Below are 19,131 nucleotides of genomic sequence, written 5' to 3'. Positions count from 1 at the left end.
AATTAAGGCAACTTTAAAATAATGTATTAATATAGACAAAAACTCACCCAAGCTCTACTGCATGTTTATAGGGTGATGAGCTGAATAACGGTGCTCAGGCCATTGTGTCCCATACATCAAAATTGCAAAAAGAATGCTGCTTTTAATGCACATACACTACTTACCTTTAATGCAGTATACAGTATCTCACAAAAGTGAGTACACCCCTCACATTTTTGGAAATATTTTATTATATCTTTTCATGTGACAACACTGAAGAAATGACACTTTGATACAATGTAAAGTATTGAGTCTACAGCTTGTATAACAGTGTAAATTTGCTGTCCCCTCAAAATATCTCAACACACAGCCATTAATGTCTAAACCACTGGCAACAAAAGTGAGTACGCCGCTAAGTGAAAATGTCCAAATTGGGCCCAATTAGCCATTTTCCCTCCCCGGTGTCATATGACACATTAGTGTTACAAGGTCTCAGGTGTGAATGGGAAGCAGGTTTGTTAAATTTGGTGTTATCGCTCTCACTCTCTCATACCGGTCACTGGAAGTTCAACATGGCACCTCATGGCAAAGAACTCTCTGAGGATCTGAAAAAAAGAATTGTTGCTCTACATAAAGATGGACTAGGCTATAAGAAGATTGTCAAGATCCTGAAACTGAGCTGCAGCATGGTGGGCAAAACCATACAGCGGTTTAACAGGACAGGTTCCACTCAGAACAGGCCTCGCCATGGTCGACTAAAGAAGTTGAGTGCATATGCTCAGTGTCATATCCAGAGGTTGTCTTTGGGAAATAGACATATGAGTGCTGCCAGCATTGCTGCAGAGGTTGAAGGGGTGAGGGTTCAGCCTATTAGTGCTCAGACCATACGCCACACACTGCATCAAATTGGTCTGCATGGCTGTCATCCCAGAAGGAAGCCTCTTCTAAAGATGATGCAAAAGAAAGCCCTCAAACAGTTTGTTGAAGACAAGCAGACTAAGGACATGGATTACTGGAACCATGTCCTGTGGTCTGATGAGACCAAGATAAACTTATTTGGTTCAGATGGTGTCAAGTGTGTGTGGCGGCAACTAGGTGAGGAGTACAAAGACAAGTGTGTCTTGCCTACAGTCAAGCATTGTGGTGGGAATGTCATGGTCTGGGGCTGCATGAGTGCTGCCGGCACTGGGGAGCTACAGTTCTTTGAGGGAACCATGAATGCCAACATGTACTGTGACATACTGAAGCAGAGCATGATCCCCTCCATTAGGAGACTGGGCCGTAGGGCAGTATTCCAACATGATAATGACCCCAAACACACCTTCAAAACGACCACTGCCTTGCTAAAGAAGCTGAGGGTAAAGGTGATGGACTGGCCAAGCATGTCTCCAGACCTAAACCCTATTGAGCATCTGTGGGTCCTCCTCAAACGGAAGGTGGAGGAACGCAAGGTCTCTAACATCCACCAGCTCCGTGATGTCATCATGGAGGAGTGGAAGAGGACTCCATGCCCAAGAGGGTTAAGGCAGTGCTAGAAAATAATGGTGGCCACACAAAATATTGACACTTTGGGCCTAATTTGGACATTTTCACTTAGGGTGTACTGACTTTTGTTGCCAGCGGTTTAGACATTAATGGCTGTGTGTTGAGTTATTTTGAGGGGACAGCAAATTTACACTGTTATACAAGCTGTACGCTCACTACTTTACAAGCAAGTGTCATTTCTTCAGTGTTGGCACATGAAAAGATATACTAAAATATTTACAAAAATGTGAGGGTTGTACTCACTTTTGTGAGATACTGTATGTATTATGTATACACTGTACCGTACTTTTGCCTTTTGGAAAAAAAAGTGTTTTGAACAAACATAATTCACTACTTTATGCGCAATTATTGTGCTTACTTGTCAAATTTTATAAAAGTCCCTAACATGTCACCCATGACACCCTTTGCTCCTTGTGGTACTCTGTTTGGCTGTATCATAGTAATCTATTCCATAATTTCAAGTATGGGGGACATATGACTCCCTCTCCTTCCTTCCAGTGATGCAATGTTGGATGCCTATGCAGCCAATCTCCAAGCACTGGTGTTGTCACTTAGGGGGTTGAGGGAGTCATCAGCTCTGTGAAAGCCCTGACCAGCATATATAGAGTTCTTCTCCTCCCAGAGGTGAACATAATGATGGGGAGCAAAGCAAAGGTAATTGCAAGCAGTGCACAGGGCCTAGCAGTTGAGTGAACCTTGGTCTCCACCATGCAAAGGTTCACTTAAACTGCACACATTCGGTGTGGTCTTTCTTCTGGTAGTTATTTGTACTGTATTGGGTGTTATTGAGAGTTTTCACATTTACAATACCCTTTTTGTTTATTTAGATGATATTTAATTGTCTGATGTCCTGGCAATGAAAGTTTAATTAAATACGATTTATGACTGAATATATAATCTGACCTTTGGATGTTCTGTAATAATTGCAAGCCAAAGAAACAACACATCGACGATCTGTCCCACAGGTGAGAACTTTTAATCTTCTCCACTTTATTAAAATTCAAAAATTTCTTAACTTTTATTTTATAAAGTAAGTAGAATTATACATGCACTATAATAGCAGAGTGCAGTATGAATGACAAAGATTATAATTTTACTTAACAATATAATAGCAGAGTGCAGTATGAATGACAAAGATTATAATTTTACTTAACAACTTATTGTGAAAATGATTTCCAATGCAACCAAATTACTGATTTTTTAAATGACTGAACTAGAGAATAAACTGAACTATCAGGAATATGCAACCACTGTATGCCAATAGTCAGCTGCATGAAAAGAAGCAAAGATGAAGATAAAGTACAGTTGCCTGATTTTTTATGGAACAGTTAGAAGGTATCTCAGAGTAAGGCATGAGATAAGTAATTTGGCAAAACCAATTGCACTGCCAAAATTACAGTTTTTGGTGTTGGCCACAATTTCACCACACAAAATCACAAACTCTCAAATTCAATCAAAGTGCCGCTTGGGCAAAAATTACTTAAAAAACAAATTAACTATTATTTTTTCTGCTTTAGCTAGAGGGTGTGGGTTTTTTTTTTTTGGAGTGGGGGAGTGGTATTTATGGTACATTTTCAAAAGGCGCTTCCTTAGCTTTCAGGAACAATTTTAAAGTCAATTATAATCTCTAACCCTAATAGAAAATAACCTTATTTTCAACCTCCACATTGACAACCACATTTCACCAAAATGCCAATATTTAGCTGAAATCTCCTGTTTTTGCCAAACTGTTTGCAAAATGAAAACTTTAATTTCACTTATTCTCATTTAAGATGGAGTCTAATCATTCTCAATTCCTCTGCCCCTCCAGGACCTCTCCTTATGTATGTTATCAGCAGGGGCATTGCTAGGGGGTGACTTTTGGGGCTATAGCCCCGAATCTGAGGCCAATAGCCCTGAGTCTCTGCAGGGGAGGCTCTCTGGGGAACCTTATGTAAGTGTGAGGCTCTCTGGGGACCCTGATATAAGGGAGAGGCTCTCTGGGGACCATGATTTTAAGGCCTAGGCTCTCTAGGGACCCAGATTTAAGGGAGAGGCTCTCTGGGGACCCTAATGTAATGGGGCCTCTCTGGGAACCCTGATGTAAGTGGGGGGGCCCTCTGGGTACCCTGATGGAAGGGGGAGGCTCTCTGAGGGCTCTGATGTAAGGAGGAGGCTCTCTGGGGACCCTGATGTAAGGTGATGTAAGGGGGGGGCTCTCTGGGGACCCTGATGTAAGTGGGGGGCTCTCTGGGAAAATATATATACCCACACGTATATTACTGTATATACATGTGTATGCCCGCCCAAGCGTATGACTTTCTTTACTACGCTGCTATGGGCTCTAGCCCCAGATCTTTTGTAGACCTAGCAACGCCCCTGGTTATCAGTGCTATAAAAACACTGAGTACCACCAGCCTATAAACTCTCCCTCAAACTTGACATTTAATCTTTACTTAAATGTAATCATTAACATTTACAGTAACCTAAAACCTATACAAATACCTAACCTAACACTAAAATGGTTCATAATTCATAACTTAGCATAATTAACACGCATAACTAACCCTGTATATTACATAGTTACATTGTTTATAAGGTTGAGGAAAGACACAGGTCTATCCTGTTGAACCTATATGTGTGTATGTGTGTTAATTTTAATCTCCAACAATTCCTGTAGCCCTGTATATTATCATTCCAGAGGAAGGCATCACATTTTTTTTTAAAGTTGTCAACACTCTCAGCTAGTACCACTTCCTTCCTAACTGTAAAGAAGCTTTTTCACACTCTAAGGTTAAACCTTCTTTCTTATATTCTCAGATTGTGGCCACTTGTCCTGTTCAGGGACCTTACAGTAAGCAGTTTATTACAGCTACTGGATTCACCTTTGATATATTTGTACATTGTAATCATTTACCCTCTTAAGTGCCTCTTCCACAGAGTGAATAATTGCAATCTATACAAGCAATCCTGATAGCTCAGGTCCTGCACTCCCCCCTTTTAATTTTGTTGCTCTTCGCTCAACTCTTTCTAATTAAACAACATCTTCCTGAGGATTGATGACCAAAACTAAACTGCATATTCAAGATGAGGCCAAACCATTGTTTGGTGTCAGGGTAGGGCTATTGATTTATTTCTTAACCACTTCAGCCCCGGAAGGTTTTACCCCCTTCCTGACCAGAGCACTTTTTACAATTTTGCACTGTGCTGCTTTAACTAGTAATTGCGCAATCATGCAATGCTGTACCCAAATGAAATTTGCATCCTTTTTTTCCCACAAATAGAGCTTTCTTTTGGTTGCATTTGATCACCTCTGTGTTTTTTATTTTTTGCGATATCAACGAAAAAAGACCGAAGAGTTTGAAATAAATATATTTTCTACTTTTTGTTATAAAAAAATACAATAAACTCAACTTTAGTCATACATTTAGGCCAAAAATCATTCAGCCACATGGCTCGGGTAAAAAAAAAAAAATCAATAAATCAATAAGTGTATATTTATTGGTTTGCGCAAAAGTTATAGCGTCTACAAACAGGGTACATTTTCTGGAATTTATGCAGCTTTTAGTTTATGGCTGCCTATCTCATTTCTTGAGGTGCTAAAACGGCAGGGCAGTACAACACCCCCCCCTAGTGACTCCATTTTGGAAAGTAGACACCCCAAGGAATTTGCTGAGAGGCTTGTTGAGCACATTGAATATTTAATTTTTTTGTCATAAGTGATTAAAAATGACAAAAAATAAATAAAATTTACACAAAGTTGTGACTGAAATGATATATTGCTCAAACATGCCATGGGCATATGTGAAATTACACCCCAAAATACACTCTGCTGCTTCTCCTGAGCATGGGGATACCATATTTGTGGGACTTTTTGGCAGTCTAGCCACGTCCAGGAGTTTAAAAACCAATCACCGCCTTCAAGCTTTCTAAGGGCGTACATATTTTATTCCACTTCTCACTACCTATCACAGTTTCGGAGGCCATGAATGACCAGATAGCACAACCCCCCCCCCCCCCCCCCGCAAATGACCCCATTTTGGAAAGTAGACACCCCAAGCTATTTGCTGGGAGGTATGTTAAGTATTTTGCAGATCTCGCTTTATGGCACAAAGTTTTGAAAATTCAAAAACAAATGAGAGCTGCAAAATACTCACCATGCCTCTTAGAAAATACCTTGGGGTGTCTACTTTCCAAAATGGGGTCATTTGGAGGGGTTTTGTGCTATCTGGACATTTCAGGGCCTCCGTAACTGTGATAGGTAGGGAGAAGTGAAATCACCATTTTACGCCCTTAGAAAGCCTGAAGGCGGTGCTTGGATTTCGAGGTCCTGTACGCAGCTAGGCTCCCAAAAAGTCCTACACATGTGGTATCCCCGTACTCAGAAGGAGCAGCAGAATGTATTTTGGGGTGTAATTTCACATATGCTCATGGCATGTTTGAGCAATATATCATTTAGTGACAACTTTATGAAAAAAAAATGATGTATTGTAATTTTCCTGAAACTTGTGGCAAAATATAAAATATTCCATGGACTTAAAGCGGAGTTTCGCTAAAAATTTTTTTTTAGATGTCAGCAGCTGCAAATACTGCAGCTGCTGACTTTTAAAATAAGGACACTTACCTGTCCCGGGGTCCAGCGATGTCGGCACCCGAGGCCAAACCGTCCCTCGATCCTTGGGTGCTGCCGCCGCCATTCTCACTGAGGGAATCGAGAAGTGAAGCGTTGCGGCTTCACTGCCCGATTCCCTACTGCGCATGCGCGAGTCGCGCTGCGCGTCTACACTGGTCCCCGTTGTGTTGTGGGAACTGTGTATTTCCCACTACACAACGGGGGTGGGCGGGGACTCTGCGGCTAGCTGCGGCTAGCTATTCCCGGAAGTGGGTGCAGATACCTGTATTATACAGGTATCTGCACCCCCCTGAAAGGTGCCAATTGTGACACCGGAGGGGGGGAGGAATCCGATGAGCGGAAGTTCCACTTTAGGGTGGAACTCCGCTTTAACATGCCTCTCAGCAAATAACTTGGGGTGTCTATTTTCCAAAAAGGGGTCATTTGGGGTGGGGGGGTTTGACCTGTCCTGGTATTTTATGCACAACATTAGAAGCTTATGCCACAAATCACCCACTCTTCTAACCACTTGAAGACAAAGCCCTTTCTGATACTTTTTGTTTACATGAAAAAAAAATTTTCTTTTGCTAGAAAATTACTTTGAACACCCAAACATTATATATATATATATTTTTGTTGCAATTTTCTTTCACACAGTATTTGCGCAGTGATTTTTCAAACACAATTTAAAGAAAAAAGCAAAACACTTTTTTGATTTTTAATGCACTAAAACACACTATATTGCCAAAATGTTTGGTAAAATACAGTGGGGCAAAATAGTAGCTGGGCAACACGGACTTTCAACTCCCTCCAAAGGTTTTCTATGGTGTGTTTGGGATCATTGTCATGCTGAAAGACCCAGCCATGTTTCATCTTCAATGCCCTTGCTGATGGGAGGAGGTTTGCACTCAAAATCTCATGATACATAGCCCCATTCATTCTTTCATGTACACGGATCAGTCGTCCTGTTCCCTTTGCAGAGAAACAGCCCCAAAGCATGATGTTGCCACCCCCATGCTTCACAGTAGGTATGGTGTTCTTTGGTGGGACAAGAGAGCCGGAGAAAACCATGGAAAACGGCGGGAGGGGGAATGTTCCCTCCCACTGCTTGTAAAAGCAGTCTAGCGGCTAATTAGCTGCTAGGATTGCTTTTACATGAAAGCTGATCGCTGGCTGAAAAGAACAATACCAAGATGACACCTAAACCGGCAGGCATCATTCTGGTATAACCACTCAAAGTCCAGCAACATACCAGTACTTTGCTGGTCTTTGTTGGGCATCTATTATAATGTTCTTGTTTTTCATGCAGCCTGTGGGCTGAATGAAAAAAGAGATTGATTGGTGGGTATGCCCACCATTAGAATAACGTCCTGCATCCACCCACTTCTAATGATGGGCATACATGCACCATTTTTTTTTTTTTAACTGTGGTGGTGAAATCACCTCCTACATCGCTGGAGTCGCTGATTTACATATCGTGAGCGCAAACGCTGTTGCTGTCAAGATAAGTAAATCAGTGCTGCAGCTGAATGGCGTACCTGAAAAGCAAACAATGGTAACAATAAAACATTAACTCAATAAAACCACAACAATCTGTTAAAAAACAAAAGAGTAAAAATATATGCCGAAGCATGGGGGCAGTCCATCCCTAATTTTAGGAGCAAATTTCCCCTCCACCCCTGCCCCCATACTTCAGCATATATGCTCTTTTTTTAACTGTAGTGGTGAAATCACCTCCTACAGCGCTGGAATCGCTGATTTATGCTTCGTGAGAGCAAACGCTGTTGCTGTCAAGATGAATAAATCAGTGCTGCAGCTTAATGGCGTACCTGAAAATAAAATAATGGTTAACAATAAAACTCAGTAAACAGTAAAGTATAAAAGAATTACATACCTGAACAGCAAACATGATAAAACATAGTAACAATAAAACATTGCAGTTAAAAAATACAGTAAAACAGAGCAGAACACTAGAGAGAGAACAATAGAGAGAGATAATAGAGAAAGAATAAAACTACAACTATTTTTGGCCTTTTTTTATATATATATATTTTTTTACACTTTTATTTGTAAGTGTAACTGTAATGGTTCCAGGTTTGGGACTCTAAAAATGCGATGGCATCCTTGGAGACCCTGTGAAAGTGTGTCCTGGTCTGTACAGTGCTGTACCCTACGCTAATACTCCACTAGTGTGGGGTAGCATTCAAAACATTCACCAATGCAGAGACCAGGTTGCTCAGGACAGGAGGGTCAACAATAGCAGATGTCACACCTAAATCTGTGCTTGATACAGACACAACGTCTTCTTTGGGGTGATTGATTGGTAGGGGTACCAGGGAGGACATATGGAAAATGCCTCCCATGCAGCCGGCTCACTGCATTTGCATTGGGAAGTTGGGACACAGCACTGTCTGGAAATAGAAGGGCTGTGATGATCTTTTCCTGGAATTTAAGGAAGGATCCAGTTTGTCCTGAAGCTTTGTATAGAATATAAGCGTTCAGCAGAGCCAATTGGAATAAGTATACAGACACTTTTTTGTACCAGCGTCTGGCCTTACGGGCAATTAACTACGGTGCCATCAACTGGTCGTTGAGGTCCACCCCTCCCATATTAAGGTTGTATTCGTGGACACAAAGGGGTTTTTCCACAAAACCAGTCACCGTTGTAATTTGGACTGTCATATCTGCGTGAAGGGAGGACAGAACAAAAACATTCTTATTATCCCTCCACTTCACTGCGAGCAAATGATTACATCTTAAGCAGGCTCTCTCCCCCAGCCTAAGACAGGAATCTACAAGCCGCTGGGGTAAGCCCCGGCGATTACATAGCACGGTGCCACATGCGCCAATTCCATGATCAAACAAGTGACTAAAAAGTGGCACGCTTGTGTAATAATTGTCCACGTACAAGTGGTACACCAAGTCCCACACAATCTTACCAGCGCTCCCTATGTAGTCTGGGCAGTTCCCTGGCTCTACGTAACTATCTCTTCCCCGTAAACCATAAAACTATATGTATAGCCTGTTGCCCTGTCACAGAGCTTATACATCTTGACCTCATATCTGGCATGCTTGCTGGGAAGATACTGTTTGAATGACAAGCGACCAGAAAACGTAATCAGGGACTCATCAATGCAGACAACTTGATCTGGAGTAAACACGGCTGAAAACTGTTGGTTGAAGTGGTTTACGAGGGGCCAAATTTTGTAGAGCTGATCGTATTAAGGGTCACCCCGAGGACGACAAAGTTCATTGTCATTAAAATGCATGAACTGCAAGGTCTGCTCGTATTGTGTCCTGGTCATGGAGGCAGAGAACACGGGCATATGGTGAATTGGGTCAGTGGACCAATATGACCGCAACTCACTTTTTTTATTTATGCCCATGAGGAGGTATAGGCCCAGGAAGGTCTTAAATTCAGAGAACGTAATAGGTCTCCAATCTCTGGCAAGGGTCAACTGGGGACTAGCTGTGATGAATTGACCAGCATTCAAATTGATTTGGTCCACAATAGATCAATAGAGATCGTCTGTGAAAAACAGCAAATAAAAATCAAGTGATGATGACCTGAATTCCGGGTTGGCCAGTGAATGGGGGAAGTACGGGTGCTGCAGAAGTGGTGGGCTCCCAATTCGGATTGGCAAATGCACCAGGAAGGGCACTATGGGCTCGACTGGCCTGACGGGCCTGTCTTTGTCTTCTTGGTGGCTGCGGGACACTACTTGTGCTAGCCACCTCACCAGCTTGAACTGCACTTATGGGACTCGCCACATCACTAAGTATTACTGCAGTGCTGGATGTACGACCAGGATGTACTAGGCGGCTGGTGCTTGCCAGTTCACCAGAAGGATGAGTGGCACTAGTACTGGCTCTCTGCTCCATACGAGAGCCCTGTGGTTCTTGCACCTCAACAACAGCACAAGAGCGGGGTCGGGTAGCCTGACCTTGGAAGGGACCACAAATCCGTCGTCAGAGCTATCTGTCAGGGTGCCGCTGCTGTCTACAGGATCGTATTCTGAGCCTGAATCTGACAGATGGGTGACTTCCTCTTCACTCTCATCTGTCATGCTCAAAAACGTGTAGGCCTCTTTACTAGTGTACCTTTGATTGGACATTGTGGCCTCTAAATTTACTGGTACAACTAGTGAAACTCACAGGAAAAAAAAGCACCTGATTGTCAGCAACTGCTTTAATAGCTACCAAAAAAACTGTTAGCGTTCGCAGGAATCAGACCTGACTCTGTGAATGCAGCAGTTATGTGCTTTGTAAGTGACAGTGATTGATTGATACTGCACTGTTGGGCTGGGCTGGGCGGAGGGGCTAAACGCAGGTGCTAGCAGGTATCTGGGCTGATCCCGCTAACATTGCATTTTTGGGAACCCTAAACTACTGGGAATGCTAGTATAGATCTGATCAGATGAAAGATATTGATCCATTCAGACACTATACTACCAAGGGAGGAGTATGATGCGTGTGTGGGTGTTAGCGCTACTGGCACTAATCTGATGCTGCCTGGGGCGATGTGGACCCTAACTGACGCTAAAACCTATAAAAAAATAACTAACTAACCAGCGTCACCCATAACACTAATACAGTGATCACTGGAGATGGGGTGATCAAGGGGTTAAACCTTTATTGGGGGGGTTAGGGGGGTACCCTAAAGCTACCTGGGCCTACCACTAACTGCCCTAACCCTGATTAGTGTCACAAGTGACACCAGTACAGTGATTAGTGAAAAATCTGACAACTGTACTGGGTGACACTGTGACAGGGAGTGAAGGGGTTAACTGGGGGTGGCGATCGGGGTGTGATTGGAGGGTGACAAGTGTACCTACATGTGCTGGTGTTAGTGTAGTGTTGGTGCAACTTACTGTGGGAAGTCCTCTCTCCTCTCTGTGGAACGAAAAAAGTTCCACGAGGGGAAATGACATCACTTCCCCTGCCTGTGTTTACACATACAGGCAGGGGAAGGATTTCATTCGTCAAAACTGATCAGCAGGTCCAAGCCATAAATCATTGGCCTGGACCTGAAGATTGATTGGTTCTAGAACTAATCCGATGGTCGGGGGCACCCCGTACAGGTACGGGATTTTGCGCAGCAGTGCCATTGTGCCGCAGTATATGTACACGAGCCGGTCAGGAGAAGGTTAAACATATGTCATTTTTAATGCATGAGAGTTTTTTGCTAGCTTTGTTTTTTTTTTTTTTTTATTGAGTATTTTTGGCAACCAAATGCATAACTTTCCATTTCTGAGTATTGAAACTCATTTGCCATCTGCCTTTATCAAGGTGTTTCTGTAATGATGCCACCACCTGTGCCAAATGTATTTCCCTGCATAATTTGGTATCATCAGCAAACACTGAAACTGAGCTTTTAATTCAAACCTCTATATCATTAATAAACAAATTGAACAGCATTGGCCCCAAAACAGATCCATGGGGCACACCACACACAACATTAAGAAAATTTAGAAAATGGGTCATTCCTCACTACTCTCTGGACCAGTGGTGAGCTGAGCATACTCTGGTTTGGTTCAGCGAATATTCGGCGAATGTTATCAAAGTTCATATCCAGAATCCAACCCCTATTGAATCAAAGGAAGCCAAATGTTAATTTTCAGTAATGGCCATTTTGTAGGGTTACAGTCAAGGGATTGGCCAAGAAAGGGAATGGGGGGGGGGGGGGGGGCATACTGACCTGGGGGGCATGTACCAAAGAAAAAACATTAAAAAAAAGGTATTTAGTGGAGGAGCCATTTTTGAGCAGCTCATAAGCCAACATAAAAATATGCAATTCCTTTGAAAAACATGCTTGGGGGATGCCTTAAAGCTGTATGTGTGATTACAGAATGTTATGATTCTCAGGGACATTGTGAGCAACACCATTCTGTCATCATATAACTTGTAAGTCTATTCATTGACTCTACTTTCACATAATTGCTTGTCTTACATACAGCAGCAGCAGTCAATTGCAATTGATTTCCACCCAAAAAGAAAGTTGTAGTTTTGTTTTGTGTAGCAGTAAAAAGCCTTAATTGAGAGTTAGATGCAGTAGAGGCAGTACAGCAAAACACTAATGCGATCATCATATCAATTGCCAAACATGGGCAAAACAAATCACAGAGCAAAAAGTGTTATGATCTTCCTCTCAGTAACACACTGTACTGTACACAAATCAGAAATCCACATTGCAGAGCTGGGGTACATAGTTACATAGTTGGTAAGGCTGAAAAAAGACAATAATCCATCCAGTTCAACCTGTGAAGGTGTATGTATATCAGTGTCTATAATAATTTTCCATATCCCTGTATGTTGTGTCCTTTTATATGTACGTCTAAGAGTCTTTTAAAAATATCCATATTCCCTGCAGTCAGGCTTAATTAGAGTTTTATAATGTGGCAGAATGATAGTTTTGTCCCTGGAGTATATCCCTTTTTTTATGCATGCTAATGGGAGCTAAATTGAGGAAAAGGACCTCCAAGGTAGTATTCTCAGGAATACTACCGGTACATCGAGCCACACCAGAAAGGCAGAGGGAGATTAGGAAAGTAAACAAGTGGCTGAAGAGCTGGTGTAGTAAGATGGTGTTTGGGTTCCTGGAGGAGTGGGCCGACTTCTCAGTCGACAACCGGTACTATAGAAGGGACGGACCGCACCTAAATGAGCAGGGTGCAGATCAGATGGGAATGAAGATGGCCAAAAAGTTAGAGGGGTTTTTAAACTAGGTGATGGGGGGGATGGTCCAGAGGTAGAGACAGTCAGCGCGGAACATATTCCAGAGGGTAGTATTGGGGGCATTAGTGGTAGGTTGACCAAAGCACAAAAACCCAAGGTAAGTATAGTAGCAAGTCCTAGTTGCAATCTCGGAACACCCAATACGAGGACAATATGCGACTGGTCTAAACTATGTGGCATGTTCACCAATGCCAGGAGCATGGCGGACAAGATGGGTGAACTAGAGATACTGTTGTACGAGGAGGATTTGGATTTTGTGGGAATTTCAGAGACCTGGTTCAACAGCACTCATGATTGGCTGGCAAATATTCCAGGGTATACCCTTTACCGCAAGGATAGAGAGGGTAAAAAAGGGGGAGGGGTATGCCTATATATCAAGAATAATGTACAAGTGAATGTGAGAGATGACATCACCGAGGGAGCTAGGGAGGAGGTGGAATCCTTATAGGTAGAGCTCCAAAGGGATGAAGCTAAGGGGAAAATAATACTGGGAGTATGCTATAGGCCCCTAACCCGAGGGAGGAAGTGGAGACAGATCTCCTATAACAATTTGGATTAGCAGCAAGGATGGGAAGTGTTATCATAATGGGGGATTTTAATTATCCAGACATAGACTGGGCGGAGGGAACCGCGCATTCATTTAAGGCTCGCCAGTTCCTTAATGTCTTGCAGGACAATTTTATGGGTCAGATGGTAGACGCACCAACTAAAAATAAAGCATTATTGGATCTATTGATTACCAACAATACAGACCTGATCACGGATGTGGAAATACGGGGCAATTTAGGTAACAGCGATCACAGGTCAATTAGTTTTAGTATAAATCACACAAATAGGAAACAAAGGGAATACAAAGACACTGAATTTCAAAAGAACCAACTTCCCTAAACTACAAACCTTGCTAAAAGGCATAAATTGGGATAAAATATTAGGAACAAAGAACACGGAGGAGAGATGGGTTTGCTTTAAGAGCATATTAAATAAGGGCATTAGCCAATGCATCCCATTGGGTAATAAATTTAAAAGAGCGAACAAAAGTCCTGGATGGCTTAACTCCAATGTAAAAATGCATATAAAAGCAAAGGAGAAGGCCTTCAAATACAAGGTTGAGGGATCATCAACAGCATTAAGACTTTATAAAGAATGCAACGAGAAATGTAAGGGTGCAATTAGGACGACTAATATAGAACATGAAAGACACATAGAGAGCAAAAAAAATCCCAAAAAATTCTTAAAGTATGTAAACAGTAAAAAGGGGAGAACAGACCATATTGGCCCCATAAAGAATGAGGAATGACATCTGGTTACAAAGGATGGAGAGATGGTGATGGTATTGTATTTATTCTTCTCCTCAGTCTTTACGAGTGAATCGGGGGGCTTCAGTAACCAAAACCGCAGTGTTTATCCTCATGACACAACACAGGAAGCACCTCCATGGTTAACAGAGGACAGAATTAAAATTAGACTTGAGAAACTTAACATTAATAAATCACCGGGACCAGATGGCTTGCATCCGAGGGTACTTAGGGAACTCAGTCAAGTGATTGCCAGACTGTTGTTCCTAATTTTTACAGACAGTCTACTGACTGGAATGGTACCAGCTGATTGGACAAAAGCCAATGAAGCACCAATATTTAAAAAGGGCCCAAAATACATCCCTAGGAATTACAGACCAGTTAGCCTAACATCAATAGTATGTAAACTCTTGGAGGGGATGATAAGGGACTATATACAAGATTTTAGTAATGAGAACGGTATCATTAGCAGTAATCAGCATGGATTCATGAAGAATCGTTCTTGCCAAACCAATCTACTAACCATCTATGAGGAGGTGAGTTGCCATCTAGATAAAGGAAGGCCTGTAGATGTGGTGTATCTGGATTTTGCTAAAGCATTTGACACAGTTCCCCATAAACTTTTACTGTACAATATAAGGTCCGTTGGCATGGACCATAGGGAGAGTACATGGATTGAAAACTGGCTACAAGGGCGAGTTTAGAGGGTGGTGATAAATGGGGAGTACTCGGAATGGTCAGGGGTGGGTAGTGGGTTCCCCAGGGTTCTGTGCTGGGACCAATCCTATTTAATTTGTTCACAAATGACCTGGAGGATGGGATAAACAGTTCAATCTCTGTATTTGCAGACGATACTAAGCTAAGCAGAGCAATAACTTCTCCGCAGGATGTGGAAACCTTGCAAAAAGATCTGAACAAATTAATGGGGTGGGCAACTACATGGCAAATGAGGTTCAATGTAGAAAAATGTAAAATAATGCATTTGGGTGGCAAAAATATGAATGCAATCTATACACTGGGAGGAGAACCTCTGGGGGAATTTAGGATGGAAAAGGACCTTGGGCTCCTAGTAGATGATAGGCTCAGCAATGGCATGCAATGCCAAGCTGCTGCTAACAAAGCAAACAGAATATTGGCATGCATTAAAAAGGGGATCAACTCCAGAGATAAAACAATAATTCTCCCACTCTACAAGACTCTGGTCCGGCCGCACCTAGAGTATGCTGTCCAGTTCTGTGCACCAGTCCTCAGGAAGGATGTACTGAAAATGGAGCGAGTACAAAGAAGGGCAACAAAGCTAATAAAGGGTCTGGAGGATCTTAGTTATGAGGAAAGGTTGCGAGCACTGAACATATTCTCTCTGGAGAAGAGACGCTTGAGAGGGGATATGATTTCAATATACAAATACCGTACTTATGAGCCCACAATAGAAATAAAACTTTTTCGCAGAAGAGAGTTTAACAAGACTCGTAGCCACTCATTAAAATTTGAAGAAAAGAGGTTTAACCTTAAACTATATAGAGGGTTCTTTACTGTAAGAGCGGCAAGGATGTGGAATTCCCTTCCACAGGCGGTGGTCTTAGCGGAGAGCATCGATAGCTTCAAGAAACTATTAGATAAGCACCTGAATGACCGCAACATACAGGGATATACAATGTAATACTATAACATAATCACACATAGGTTGGACTTGATGGACTTGTGTCTTTTTTCAACCTCACCTACTATGTAACTATGTAATATTCTGCCTGCTTTGGTAGCTGAAGCTTGGCACTGCATGCTGTTGCTCAATCTGCTATCTATTAGCACCCCTAGATCCTTCCCATCCTTGAGTCTCCCATCGGAATTGGTCCCAAGACAGAACCTTGAGGTACCACACTCACCACTCCAGATCAGTCTGAGTACAAGTTATTTATCACTACCCTTTGGACCCGTCCCTGTAACCAGTTTTTTACCCAATCACAAACCCTATGGTCCAAGGCTGCAGACCTCAGCTTGTAAACTAAGCGTTTATAAGGGACTGTAACAAATGCTTTTGCAAAGTGCAGATACACCACATCCACAGGCCTCCCCCTTTCTAGATGGCAGCTCACTTCCTCGTAGAATGTTAGCAGATTGGTCTGGCAGGAAAATCCTCTCATAAACCCATGCTGATTACCACTGATGATATTCTTCTTCTCAGTAAAACTTTGGATATAGTCCCTAATCATCCCCTCCAATAATTTACCCACTATTGATGTTAGGCTGACTGGCCTGTAATTCCCAGGAATTTGTCTCTGCCCTTTTTTGAAAATTGGTACCACGTTGGCTTTTCTCCAATCAGCTGGAACCAATCCTGTCATTATGCTGTCCACAAAAATCAGGAATAATGGCCTGGCTATAACTTGACTGAGTTCTCTGAGGACTCTCGGGTGTAAACCATCTGTTTGGTGATTTATTTGTGTTAAGTTTATTAAGTCTTTCATTGACTCCGGCCTCTGTTAGCCATGTCGGTATGTCATGTGTTGTGTTACTAACACTACAGTCGCTGTCAGTAAACCCTTCTTTTTCCTGTGTAAAAAGTGTGTCGAAAAAGGCATTGAGTACAGTTGCCTTCTCCGTGTCATCTGTAACCATCTTCCTATCCTCATCTTTTAAATGTGCAATGTGCTCCGATTTTGTCTTTTTACTGATAGTATATCGAAAAAAAAGTTGGGGTTATTTTTACTCTCTTCTGCTATGTGTCTCTCTTAATCCTTTTTAACCGCCCTGATTGCGTTTTTACATTTCTTATTGCATTCCTTGTAGTGCAGGAATGCTGAAGGTGACCCATTCCTTTTATATTTTTTAAAGGCCATACTTTTCTCCTTGATGAGCCTACTCACATTACAGTTTAGCCACCCAGGTTTAATTTTTGTTCTTCTATATTTATTGCCCATTGGAATGCACTGTTTGACACCTTTGTTTAATATGCTCCTAAAGCATTCCCAGTTCTCTTCTGGATTCAATGATTCCATAATTTGGTCCCAATTAACCACTAAAGGACCGCCTGCTGTCATTTTACGTCGGCTGTTTGAAGTGGAATACTATTGTTATGGCAGCAGCTAGCTGCCATAACTCTGGTTTCCTCTTCAACAGTGGGCGGTCCTCTTTCAGATAAAAGGGGTCTCAGCGGCGCTCTGGTGGTCTCCACCGCTTACTGGAGCCGTCAGTAGCGGCGGAGATGATCGGGTCCTTTCCCTCACAGGCTGGATGCCGAGTGAGGGAAAGATGGCCCCCGCTCAGCTCCACACCATTGGATGGTCTTAAAGGGGAAATTTTTTTATTTTTTACATTTTTTTATTGCATTTTAGTGTAAATGTTACATAGGAGGTCTTTTTGACCCCAGATCTCACATTTAAGAGGTCCTGTCATGCTTTTGTTCTATTCAATTTTTTTTTTAAAGGACAGTGTCAAAATAAAAAATAAAAAGTAAAATAAATAAGAAAAAAAATAAATACAAAATTTAAAGCGCCCTGTCCCACCGAGCCCATGCACAGAAGTGAACACATACATAAGTTGCACCTGCATATGAAAACGGTTTTCAAACCACACATGTGAGGTATCGCTGCGATCGTTAGAGTGAGAGCAATAATTCTAGCACTAGATCTCCTCTGTAACTCAAAACTGGTAACCTGTAGATGTTTTTAAACATTGCCTATGGAGATTTTTAAGGGTCAAAGTTTCTCGCCATTCCACGAGCGGGCACAATTTTGAAGTGTGACATGTTGGGTATCAATTTACTTGGCGTAACATTATCTTTCACAGTATAAAAAAAGGGCTAACTTTACTGTTGTTTTATTTTTTAATTTAAAAAAGTGTATTTTTTCCAAAAAAATTGTGCTTGTAAGACCATTGCACAAATACGGTGTGACATAAAGTATTGCAACAACCACTATTTTATTCTCTAGGGTGTTTGAAAAAAATATATATAATGTTTGGGGGTTCAGGAAAATTGGCTTGTTTGAAATTTTGTGTTTTTGTACTACCCATATGCCTCCTGTTGTTTTGCCAAACAAAAGAAAATCTCAATGCCATGTTTCAGAGACAAATACAAACATTTTCACACAGTAGCTGAAAAGCATGAAACCAGATTGGTTGGGCTCAAGGGAGCAATGTAAGAGGGAGAGATGAGTAATTTTTTTTCTAAGAAAAAACAATTAGAGTATGATATTCCAAACATGGAATTGCGAAGACTCATTGCCCATAAAGCAAGCATTTGTACTTGGCCACAATGTCAGAGGAAGAGATGAGCCAAATTTTATTTAAGTTTATTATGTCACTTGTCACATATACATTTTTAAACTAGGCTGTAATGAAATCACCCCCTGTAGGTTTTTCCAGTGTCAAAAGCCAGAAAAACTGAACTGGTTAGCTGGACAGTATCTTCTCTTTAAGAATCTATGTCAGAGGGCGTCCTGATCTGAGATAAACAAATCACAATGTTCTTTTTTTTTTCTCAGACCACAGACCTGCACAATTGTAGAAAATGTGATCCGGACATCTTGAAGCCTTTTGGCTATTCCACTATTCCAGAAGAAAGAGCAGGCAGATTGCATGAAAAAAATAAAATAAAATTTGGAGCTATTTTCTAAGTTTGAAGAATGATAAATGGAACAGTTTTGAAGGACAGCTTTTAAGCCCTTATCAGATAGATCACAATTTTTCAAAGGAGAGAGAGAAATCAGATTGTACCTTGACATCTAACTGTGTATTCTTTTGAAGACTAAATATGGTCAAAATGTAATGGTAATCGGTCATTTGACATCCGTAAAAATAAAAAAAAGTTTTTTGTTTTTTTTACACTGACAATGGAAATAGCATACAGTACAGGTTTGCAACACAGCTGAAAAAGCCTCTTTGGAGCGGTCACATTTCCCAGACATTCAAACCTGCACAAACTCATTTCAGGGAGGTGGCAAACTCATTTCAGGGAAGTGGACGTGGTCTAAACCGTGCTACATATTG

General features: G+C 41.7%; 1 long non-coding RNA gene across 1 annotated transcript in view; it reads left to right on the top strand.

Moving 5' to 3' along the window:
- The first annotated feature begins 2,364 nt into the window (after window positions 1-2,364).
- The window catches only part of LOC141105398 (uncharacterized), a 35,645-nt gene continuing 18,878 nt past the window's right edge, over window positions 2,365-19,131 (top strand). Inside the window, exon 1 of the long non-coding RNA XR_012235590.1 lies at window positions 2,365-2,489. This is a non-coding gene — a long non-coding RNA (uncharacterized lncRNA). The remainder of the gene's footprint in view (window positions 2,490-19,131) is intronic.

Source organism: Aquarana catesbeiana, linkage group LG08 (genome assembly GCF_042186555.1).
Source record: "Aquarana catesbeiana isolate 2022-GZ linkage group LG08, ASM4218655v1, whole genome shotgun sequence".
Classification (NCBI taxonomy): domain Eukaryota; kingdom Metazoa; phylum Chordata; class Amphibia; order Anura; family Ranidae; genus Aquarana; species Aquarana catesbeiana.
This window is presented reverse-complemented; position numbering and strand designations above follow the sequence as displayed.